The following is a 12013-nucleotide window of genomic DNA, read 5'->3' on the forward strand; positions in this document are numbered from 1 at the left end:
AAACAGAAATTGGATCTTACGAAATTGGTGACATTGAAGAATTAATAAACAAATACATCACGCCTAAAACGTTCAAGGAAAACCCTGAGGATTTTTTCTATCTGAAACCGAAAAATAATACGCTGAAAAGTGAAATATTCTGTCTGAAGCACTCGATTGAATTCCAACCTGCAAATAGCTTGGCTCACATACTGGGGTTTTCATCTACTGTTCTCAAACCAAACTTACATCACGAATCCGATCTACCTGTTGATATCATTAAAGTACGCACCATACACATAGATAGCAACATAACGTTTGGAGCCTTCTACAACGACACACCGACTCATACGATATACGAATTTGCTGTTGGTGTTGATCCGGGGTATGCAATTGACGAAATACCTAATCACCCCATTTACCTACCTATTGCACATAGAGACGAAATAAACAATATCACGCTGCGAGTGCTCGACCAACATTCTAGGCTCATAGATTTCCGAAACGAAGAAATAATAATTCGTTTGGAATTGAAGCGGATGTATGGTGCTGACTATCTATGAAAATAATACACCTCCATACCCCAAGTCAGTCTTCACCAAGTCCTTCACTAGTCGACAACTATTGACAACGGAAAATAAATTGTTTCTGGAATCTCTTGGTTATTGTTGTCCAATCAAGTGTTCAACATTTTTCGAAAACCGCAAATCGATGAGTCCATACAAAAGGTAGAAAGGCGGACCTACTATCCATATGTCAAATCTTTTCGCAACAACGATGTTATTGAAATCAACATTAATCAATCTGATGCCTACGATGCTTTGTACGATAGTCTGCTGTTCATTAGTGGAAAAGTTGAGAAGACTAAAGGGGACGGTGAGGTGTCATTCGTAAACAATGCTGGTGCTTTCATTTTTCAATCTGCAAGTTATGAGCAGAGTGGTAAGGAATTGGAAGCAGTTCGTGAACTTGGAATTGTTAGTACTGTTAGAGACTTTCTCATCTACACCGACGAAAATATCAAACACTTGGCCACCTCCGGTTGGACTTCTCCCAACAATACAGGCGTCATCAACACAACTCATCTAACATTCAACATGCTCATACCCATCAAGCATTTTTTGAATATCTTCAACGATTATCAGATTATCCTACGGTAAACATACCATTCGATTATTACGAGCTGGAGATGATAGCAACTGTTTTAAAATAGAAGAGACTCCTGCTGCACTAACACCGAAAACGGAAGTTAAATTGGGAATTGAAAATATCGAACTGAAAGTTAAACGACTCTTTCCGCATGATCAAATTAAATTGCAACTTTTGAAAGCTATCCAAGCAGACACTCCTATTCTCATACCGTTCAGAAAATGGGAACTTCATATGCTGCCTGCTCTCACACAAGGTGCAAAAAATGAAATATGGGCCGTCAAGACTTCTTCGTTCTTCGAAAGCCCTCGCTATGTAATTGTATGTTTCCAAAAAAATCGTGACTACACTAAAGTCAACAATGATCCAACAATATTCAATCATTCGAATATTACCAATATAACGCTCACTCTTAACGCTGAGAATTACCATAAGGAAAATATGCATTTGAATTTCGCAAAGGGGAATTTTTCGCAAGCTTATTTCAACTACTCACAGTTTGGTCTCAGCTACAAAATAACCAATCAACATAATCCTCTTCTCACTTCCACCGTCTTTACGGACAAAGCTCTCTTTGTCATCGATCGTTCCAGAAGGGATGAGAGCATCAAAAATTCCAATGTTGATGTAAAACTTGAAATCGAAGCATCCGAGGGATTTCCTCAAAATACTAGAGCCTATTGCATAATTGTGCACGACACTGTCATAGAACACCTCCCACTCAGCGAAATTTTAAAAAAATGGAACTGAACATGTGATTTTGCTTCAGTATCAATCGAAGAGTCAACATGAGAATGGCTGTTGTAGATATTCGAGGCTTCACCGTCGAGCAAAAATTCCATCCTAAAGAAATAGCCATAAGGATTGGAATTCAGTGTAGTAACTTTTCATTGCTTCCAAACACACCATTTTCCAGTTTGAGTAAAGAAGATCGCCGTACCGCCTGTTACTTGGAGCGAAACATTCACGGATTGAGGTATTTCTCTGGCTTTGTTGAATATAGTCAATTGGATGCCATCCTCATGGAAAATCTACAAGGTGTCGATGTCATTTATATGCGAGGACATCAAAAACATGACTTTCTAACTGAAAAATTTCACGAGTTGAATATACCGACACGAGTTGTGAATTTGGAGGTCTATGACAATACAACATGGATGGTTCCGACATTCGACAACAACGAAGGTGTCTCACCCTGTATGCATCACATTCGCAAGCGAACCAACTACAATTGCAGTCTCCGAAACGTAGATATTTTATACAAATGGCTTTGTGATATATGTTTTTTCTCAAATGGTATATTTTGACGCACCCTGTACACTTCGACGTCATGTTTGTTTTCAATGATGTATTTTGAGACACCCCGTATACAATGACGGATCGCAGGTTGTCGTATCCTTCTTCAACCAATAGATAGTTCAGCTAGTGACTCATAGATGACTCTGTGTGTTCTATAACTTAATTTTCAAACCGGCAACGCTACATTACTCCATAAACATTGATTTATTGTACAACTGGCAACACCTGCTTGCACTAGCAACCGGTAAATCTCGATACCATCTCCATCTCTCTTTGCATCGATTACGTCACATGCGTCTCCCGCTCTTACACACACATACACATCTTTACATGAAATATTAATATTTCCCAAATCTAAGTATATTTTCCTATCTACAATATGATAATGACGATTACATTCTACGGAAATCAAAAATAAAAATGTCCAGTGTCCTTCTTCAACCAATAGATAGTTCGGCTAGTGACTCTGTGTGTTCTATAACTTTTGTTGTATTCATATACTTTTGTATCGATGAATCGAGCGCTTATCTTTGTGGGGTTACTGATTCAAATGAATCTCTCAATATCCTATACGCAAAGCCACGTAAATTTTTGAATCGATTACGTCACACGCGTCTCTCTCTCTTACACACACATACAGATCTTTATATGAAATTTCAATTATTTCCCAAATCTGAGTATATTTTCCTATCTTCAATATGATAATGACGATTACATTCTATGGAAATCAAAAAAAAATGCTGTCAAGTATAATGAACGAGTCATTTTCGGTCCCGACAGAACTAACGCTATAAATACCCAACATTTGCAGTTAACTTCAATATCTTACGCTGGTGTAGAGGCTAAGGACAATGTTTACGGCACGGAGGATCCAGGTTCGAATCTCATTACTATAAACTTTTTTTAATTGAAATCACGTGACAAGGGGGCCTGAGCGCTGATGCGGAATCCCAAGGAGGCCGAGTACTAAGGGAGCTGATAGGTTTTAGGTGGAGTACCAAGGGGGCCGAGGGGCAGAGTTCCACGCTTGAATCGCTCGTTCCATCCTGCGTCGATGACGTCACACGTTTCCCCCACTCCTGTTCGAACCAAAAATTGCAAAAAGTTCAGCTCCATTGAAAAATACATGGGATTTTACGCTCGTTCCCGCCTTGTTCATCTACTCCTAGTTCAAGAGATGTTTAGTTTGATGAAAATAACACCTCCAAAATTGCAGACTGATGAAAAAAAAACAAGACAGGAGCCTTTGGTTGAATATCTCAATAGCGATGTTACTCAATGTGTAGAAAATCAGTATCGTGTGACAATCACCAATCCACCTATTCCAAATGACTGGAGTTGCGATAAAGAAAACCAATCTAATTCTGATATAATGATAGCTCATTACTACATTCAACACTTCGGTTTCAAATTTCACAGAAAGCCATCAATAATCCTGTTAAAAATAACATGTCACCAGGGCCGTAGCGAAAAGAAATACCAGGGGGGGAAAGAATCCACATTTTCCCAACCTCTTCAGCAAAATTTCCCAACTTTCGAAAAAATGAATGCCAAGGGTTAAGTTACTACTATAATATAATAATTTTCTTACTTAGCTATCCAAAGATTGGCTGGATGCTTATGCACAAACAAAAATAAATTTTGGTAAATATGGAAAAAAAACATTGTAGCAGACATTGAGCGGAATATATATAGTTACTACTATAATATATTGATTTTTTTTTCTCAGATATCCAAAGATTGTTTGCTGAATTGAATAAACATCAGACTTTTCAGTTCGTAAGCGTAATGTGAATTAAGGGTAACCTAAGACTACGTTTCTGAAATAATTTATTATTTTCTATTCAAAAGTGGCAATTAGTTACTACAACCTCATTAATGATAACCCTCAAATGAAACGTTATCGAGACTGTTGCAAAGACAGAAGAGTTATATTGAGATGTATTCAATACTATAATTTTTTTAAGACTTTCTTGCTCATATACAACAAACTGTATTTCTTGAAATCAGCCACTTTCATTCTCAGGGTGCGATATCTTGAAATTATTTCCCATGCGTCAAAGTATGTCTTCTCATATGGTCCCCTCTACTGTAACCTTTACCGCAAATGGGGCAATAGTGCGGTTTGGTATCTGTATGATGATACATGTGCCGAGTAAGATCCCATTTGTAATAAAACGTTTTAAAACAATGCACACATTTGAAGGGTTTGTCTCTCCAGTGCCTTTCGACATGTTTCTGCAAGACCTCCTCACTGCTGAATCTTTTGCCGCACTTAACACACCTGAAGGGTTTGTCACCATCATGTATCGATTTTCTATGCTGTCTGAGGTAACATTGCTTAGAGAAATACATGTTACATTGATCGCATTCATGTTTATACGTTCCAGAACCACTGTCCCCTTCGAGTCTATTTCCAGTTGTTTCAAGGCCGAAGCCTCGCTGGTGAGTCAGCTGCATATCCGTCTGCGATCCACCTGAATCTCCAATGGAAGATGACATTTTCCGCATATCTCCATTAAGATGTGAGTGCTTTGCTGTTCCGTTGCTATTTGTCGTCTGATGTGAGTTGGCACTATTCTTCAAAACCATATTTTTATGAATGGCTGAATTATAATGCCGTTTCAAAAAGCCCAGAGAGGCAAAATGTCTTTCACAATCAAGACAATTATAGGATATCTGTCCCTCCATAGTAATGGATATACTGGTAAATTCTCGCAATGTCATAGGAGATGAAGCATTGAAATCATTTGAAGGCTCCAGATGTAGCAATTGTGATGGTGTTTGGCTTATACGGAAATCGATCCCCGGTTGATGACCCCCTTGGGTTTTTTCAAACACAATCTCCGACGTTGACATCGCTTCATCAGTATATTTCGCTTCCTGTTCCATATACTGTTCGAGGTCCTTCGCTGAAATATCGTTTTTTACTGCTGCTGATTGCCTGTCTTGGTTTGACAGGTTCGAGACGTTATAAAGGAAAGGATAAGGAGAAGTATGGCAATTAAAGGAATTCTGCCCCTCCATAGTACTGGATTCGCCGGTACTTTCTCGCTGTATCATAGGAGAGAAAGCACTGAAATCACTCGAAGGCGCTAGACGTAGCATTTGTGATGGTGGTTGCATGATACGAGAATTGATCCTCGGTTGATAACTTACTTGAGTTTCTTCAAATACCGTCTCCAACATTGATATCGCTCCTTCAGTATATTTCGCTCCCTGTTCCACATGCTGTTCTGGTTCCTTCGCCGAAATACTGTTTTCCACTGCTGCTGATTGCCTGTCTTGGTTTGACAGGTTCAAGTCTTCAGAAAGTAAAGAACCAGTAGAAGGATTACTGTTCAGAAATGCAACTGCATCCGAACTTGTTGCGAACCCACTCTCAGAGAAAACGTAATTTTCCAAATTATCTAGAATGTTTTCATTGTTATTCTCCATTGAAAGATTGTGCGATTTTCAGAATGAAAACTATATCAAATACTAGAAACTAGTCCACAAGCAGTTCAAAAATGAATGGTGTTTCTCGTAGTCATTCGTTATTAGATATACTGAACAGAAACGTTTTTATGCTATTCAAAGCGTAACTGTCGCTAAGCACCAACTATGTGATATGCTCAGATGGATATCATAGAATTTAAATACCCATTTTCTGAAATAGCCGTCCGTCCGCATATCGAATTCATTGTATGTCGTTAATAAGATAGGTAACATTTTAATTGAACCATGTAAATATAATGATACCTTGGTAATTGAGATCAGAAAGCAGGTACATGAAATTTAGAATTTACTTACAGAATGTAAAGATTTCTAATTTGGCCAGTTTTAGAAATGACAATGTTTATTTGATATAATAATAATAATAATAATAACGTTTATTTGGATAAAATTCAACATTATATCTTATAAATTATGTAAAACAAATGAACAAGGAGAGGAACCGCAAAGCCATTGGCTGTCCGCGGTGAGGGTGGTTTATTAATAGTTATTTTATTCCTTGAGTATTTCAAATTAAAATCATGAAATACAATGTAGGTTGCAAATTTTTAACATATATATAAAATTGATGCAGTAAAATTTTGTAAAACAAGATAAAAATATAACAATAGTAAATATAAATCATTACAATACTAAAAGCATATTATAGATCAATAAATTGAAAGAGTACTATAGAATTAGTAACATTGTTTAGTTACCAAGTGCATGGATATGGTGAAGTTTACAGAATAAACCTACAGTAAACAAACATGAATCCCACAGAAACTCGAGGTTGTACATGGGAATCCGGTGAGTACACATGTATCATAGCCATAAAATGCAATTTCCATGTCAGTTGGCAATTAAATAACTATTCCTTTTACATATGTATACCTTAATTGATGAATTTATTTGATAACACGAATTTAAATCTAATGTATATTTCTCATTTACAATTCAGGAAATCATCTACATTATTTCTCTGCAAACTGAATATATATTGTTTTATCCTTTTTTTGATGACACTGATAGAATTCGTCATGATTATTTCTTTTTTCAAGTTTTCAGGAACATGGTTGAATACCCTTTGGCATAAGTAATAGTGATTCCTCTGGCCAAGATTCCTTTTAGTTGCAGTTTAGTTTGGTAAGTGTGGTCTAATTTTTGTAGTATGTTATTTTTGTTTTTGTACGTATGTAACATAATGTTGAAATAGTGGAGTTGCCTCAAGTCATAAATCTTTGTTTCAGTAAATAGTCTTTCAGATGGGTAATTCCTCACTTTTTTATGGATCATTTTTAGGAAGTATTTCTGCAAAATTATTAACTGTTTCAGGTGTACTTCTAAGGCACTTCCCCAAACCAGGATCCCATACTGCAGTCTCGACTCGATAAGGGCATAGTACAACATTCTCATAGTAGATGAACAAGGCGGATTCTGGCGCAAACGGGAGTGGGGGAAACGTCATCGAAATCGAAGCAGGATGGAACGAGTATAGTAGCGATTTAAGCGTGGAACTCCGCCCCTCGGCCCCCTTGGTACTCCACCTAACCTATCGGCCCCCTTGGTACTCCACCTAACCTATCAGCTCCCTCAGCCCCCTTGTCACGTTCCAGTCAAGTGATTTTAATTAAAAAAGTTCATAGTTATGAGATTCGAACCTGGGTCGTCCGCGCGGTAGACATTGTCCTTAGCCTCTACACCATCGTAAGATATTGAGGTTAACTGCGAATGTTGGGTATTATAGCGTTAGTTTTGTCGGGACCGAAATTGACTCATTCATTATACTTGACAGCATTTTTTTTGATTTCCATAGAATGTAATCGTCATTATCATATTGAAGATAGGAAAATATACTTAGATTTGGGAAATAATTGAAATTTCATATAAAGATCTGTATGTGTGTGTAAGAGAGAGAGACGCGTGTGACGTAATCGATTCAAAAATTTACGTGGCTTTGCGTATAGGATATTGAGAGATTCATTTGAATGATTTATCGTACATAATTGTTTCATGTCCTGTTATCAGTAACCCCACAAAGATAAGCGCTCGATTCATCGATACAAAAGTATATGAATACAACAAAAGTTATAGAACACACAGAGTCACTAGCCGAACTATCTATTGGTTGGAGAAGGACACTGTAAACACTAGACTTATGAGACTGCATCTGTCAAATGTCAATACATGTCAGCATGGCAGGTTCGGCGTCGCCGGTTGTACAATAAATCGTTGTTTATGGGGCAATGTAGCGTTACCGGTTTTGAAATTATTCGTGAATGACTCGATGAAAATTGGAAGCGTGAAAGTTATATATTAGTAATGACGAATCCGATTTGAAAAAAAACATTACAGATTGATGAGGCTGTATCGTTTCAAAGTGCGATCTCTCAATGTTATAACAAACACGGCGTCAAAGTGTACAGAGTGCGTCAAAATACATCATTTGATAAAAAACATAAGAGTTCCACGAGGCTGTAAGTTTTCAACGTGCGATCCCTCAATGTGTACAAGGTATCTCAAAATACATCTTTGAAAAACAAATATGACGTCGAAGTGTACAGGGTGCGTCAAAATATAGGAAAAAACATGTCGATTTGAAATATGATATTATTGTGTATACAGGGCGTTTTAAAATACATCATTTCTCTGCAAACTGAATATATATTGTTCTATCCTTTCTTTGATAACACTGATAGAATTCGTCATGATTATTTCTTTTTTCAAGTTTTCAGGAACATGGTTGAATACCCTTTGGCATAAGTAATAGTGATTTATCTGGCCAAGATTCCTTTTAGTTGCAGTTGTTTTCGTATACAAATTTGATTTTTGTCTAGATTGGTAAGTGTGGTCTAATTTTTGTAGTATGTTATTTTTGTTTTTGTAGGTATGTAACATAATGTTGAAAAAGTGGAGTTGCCTCAAGTCATAAATCTTTGTTTCAGTAAATAGTCTTTCAGATGGGTAATTCCTCACTTTTTTATGGATAATTTTTAGGAAGTATTTTTGCAAAATTATTAACTGTTTCAGGTGTACTTCTAAGGCACTTCCCCAAACCAGGATCCCATACTGCAGTCTCGACTGGATAAGGGAATAGTACAATATTCTTATGGTAGATGAACAAGGCGGATTGGGGGAAACGTCATCGAAATCGACGCAGGATGGAACGAGTATAGTAGCGATTCAAGCGTGGAACTCCGCCCCTCGGCCCCCTTGGTACTCCACCTAACCTATCGGCCCCCTTGGTACTCCACCTAACCTATCAGCTCCCTCAGCCCCCTTGTCACGTTCCAGTCACGTGATTTTAATTAAAAAAAGTTTATAGTTATGAGATTTGAACCTGGGTCGTCCGCGCCGTAGACATTGTCCTTAGCCTCTACACCATCGTAAGATATTGAAGTTAACTGCGAATGTTGGGTATTTATAGCGTTAGTTTTGTCGGGACCGAAATTGACTCATTCATTATACTTGACAGCATTTTTATTTTTGATTTCCGTAGAATGTAATCGTCATTATCATATTGAAGATAGGAAAATATACTTAGATTTGGGAAATATTAATATGTTATGTAAAGATGTGTATGTGTGTGTAAGAGCGAGAGACGCATGTGACGTAATCGATGCAAAGAGAGATGGAGATGGTATCGAGATTTACCGGTTGCTAGTGCAAGCAGGTGTTGCCAGTTGTACAATAAATCAATGTTTATGGAGTAATGTAGCGTTGCCGGTTTGAAAATTAAGTTATAGAACACACAGAGTCATCTATGAGTCACTAGCTGAACTATCTATTGGTTGAAGAAGGACACTGTAAACACTAGACTCATAAGACTGCATCTGTCGAATGTCAATACATGCCAGCATGGCAGGTTCGGCGTTGCCAGTTGTACAATAAATCAATGTGTATGGAGTAATGTAGCGTTGCCGGTTTTGGAATTAATCGTGAACTACTCGACGAAAATTGGAAGCGCGAAAGTGATATATTTTATAATAATGAATCAGATTCAAGAAAAAATATGACAACCTGCGATCCGTCATTGTATACGGGGTGTCTCAAAATACATCATTGAAAACAAACATGACGTCGAAGTGTACAGGGTGCGTCAAAATATACCATTTAAGAGAACGTACCGAATGTGGGTGAAATTCCAAAGAAATATGCGTGAAGGCTAGTGTAAACAATGGAAATTGATTCGTTCGACATCAGTCAATGAGGGTCAGTTAGCAGTATTTGCGCAGGCGCAATTCCAAAGAATACACCATTCAAATGTGAATTGAAAAAGATATTTCAAGATCTTCGTCATTTAAAAAAACTGTTGAATTTGTTCCAGAATACGCAACAAGATTAGAGTAGTACAACAATTATGAAATTTAATTAAAAAAATGAATATTTTCATTGAGTAAATGTTATTTCATTTCAAGTTGGTAAGAATATATAATATAGGTATGCAGAATTATCGCTATCACTTATCGATAAAGCCAGACACGTGGCTCAAAGTGACGAAACAAAGACTCTTTGTTTGATTGCATAATATTTTCCTATTCTTATCCAAGGTGACATTGATCACTGTCAATGCCGAATCAGTGTTTTTCATGTTCACTTCATGAATTTTTATTGCAAGATTTTTCAAACGTCTTTGACTTTTTCACAAAAAAATTATTAAAATTCAATGTAATTCAAAGGTGGTGAGAGTTGTTCTTGAATTATCATCAATTTGCGTAAATTTTTCTCAGATTAATATACTTGAGTGTTTTTCTAAACATACTTTTTGACGGTTAACGGTTTTTTCAATTATTTTGTAATGCAAAACGGTTCAGCGGTATTTGCGTATTCCTTAAGCCAACCCTGGGCAACTATTTTTATCACACATACATCAGAAGATAAGGAATAACAATTACTGATATTTCTCAATCTTTAATAATGAATAAAAGATAAGAACCGGTAATTGCTGACATTCATTTTTCTCGAATACTGTCTCTTACAGTAATTATTGTATCGCACAATTTGTTTTGATGTTAGATGGCAGCCTCATAACCGAAAAACGTGATTATGAATTTTACTCGAGAATCATCCAAGCTGAATAAGAGGTTTTCTCGTATTTTATCTATTTGCCTTTGACAATGCCATAGTTTGTCTATATACACATTTATAATGTAGTAAACAGAAGCTCATTTTGTGAGCAGCTTTCTAGTTGAATAAAACGCATAGTGAGTTACGAATAACTTTCATCCATGTTGTCGTTAATTGAGAGAGTGTTCGTATAATTTGAAACATTTTTTTTTAATTTTTGGTTTCTCGCAGGTGGATTTCCTAAAATTCAAATTCAGTCGTGAAGAGGGAACCAATTAACAACAACAACAATTTGTTACCACACCGAGTGACGGAGGAGTATCACCCCCATTTAGAAGAATTTTGTATCAGGAAAGTACGCTGTTGTGTTGTTTCATTTGAAATTGTACGAAATTAAGGTTAGTACTGCTTTTTTTTTTGTTCAATATATGTATAGAGTTTGTGGTTGTATACTATATTTTTTGTTCGACTCAAAAAGTTTTTCATTCATAGATATGATCCGCATAAAGAAGTGTTTTCAATATTTTTTATGTGTTTAGTACTTGCAGAATATGTGTTTTGAATTCGTTGTTTTGAATGACAGTTGATTTTTTCAATTATAACTGTAGCTCGTTCATTTTTCACAATCACTCCATGAAACACATTACCCCCACTCTTGAATTTTATTTTTCTCTGGTGTATATTTGCATTGAAAATCAAATTTATTTCAGAACACTACATCAACGTGTGCAGTATAACTTCAGAGTTATCTCAACAACCACATCCAAATCCAACTTAGCAAAATTTCCAGAACGAGTTTCAAATTACAGCAGCTTCCAGAACCATCTCAACAGTGTCCACAGAATGAAATTCAATTCTCTGCAGCTTTCAAAACCGACTCATCACACCTAGAATTTCATTTATGAACAAAATATCGGTGAGTCATGTCAATAAATAAAATCCAAATAGTCGATTTTTCAAAAATCAAGTCGGTAATTGATAAATACATTTCACACATCAGAGATGATCATTCGGATCATATTGTCAAACAAGCTATACAATTTAT

The 12013-nt window shown here is 36.5% G+C and overlaps 1 long non-coding RNA gene across 1 annotated transcript; it reads left to right on the forward strand.

The window, feature by feature from the left end:
• Nucleotides 1–10875: 10875 nt before the first annotated feature.
• On the forward strand, nt 10876–11809 carry LOC141481366 (uncharacterized). The gene is made up of 3 exons (XR_012464919.1): nt 10876–11105; nt 11200–11366; nt 11679–11809. It is a non-coding gene; the product is annotated as an uncharacterized lncRNA (long non-coding RNA).
• Nucleotides 11810–12013: the final 204 nt, after the last annotated feature.

This window comes from Leptinotarsa decemlineata, unplaced genomic scaffold (genome assembly GCF_025532065.1).
Source record: "Leptinotarsa decemlineata unplaced genomic scaffold, Ldec_3_MD MMD2_tig00000157_RagTag_RagTag, whole genome shotgun sequence".
NCBI classification, from domain to species: Eukaryota; Metazoa; Arthropoda; class Insecta; order Coleoptera; family Chrysomelidae; genus Leptinotarsa; species Leptinotarsa decemlineata.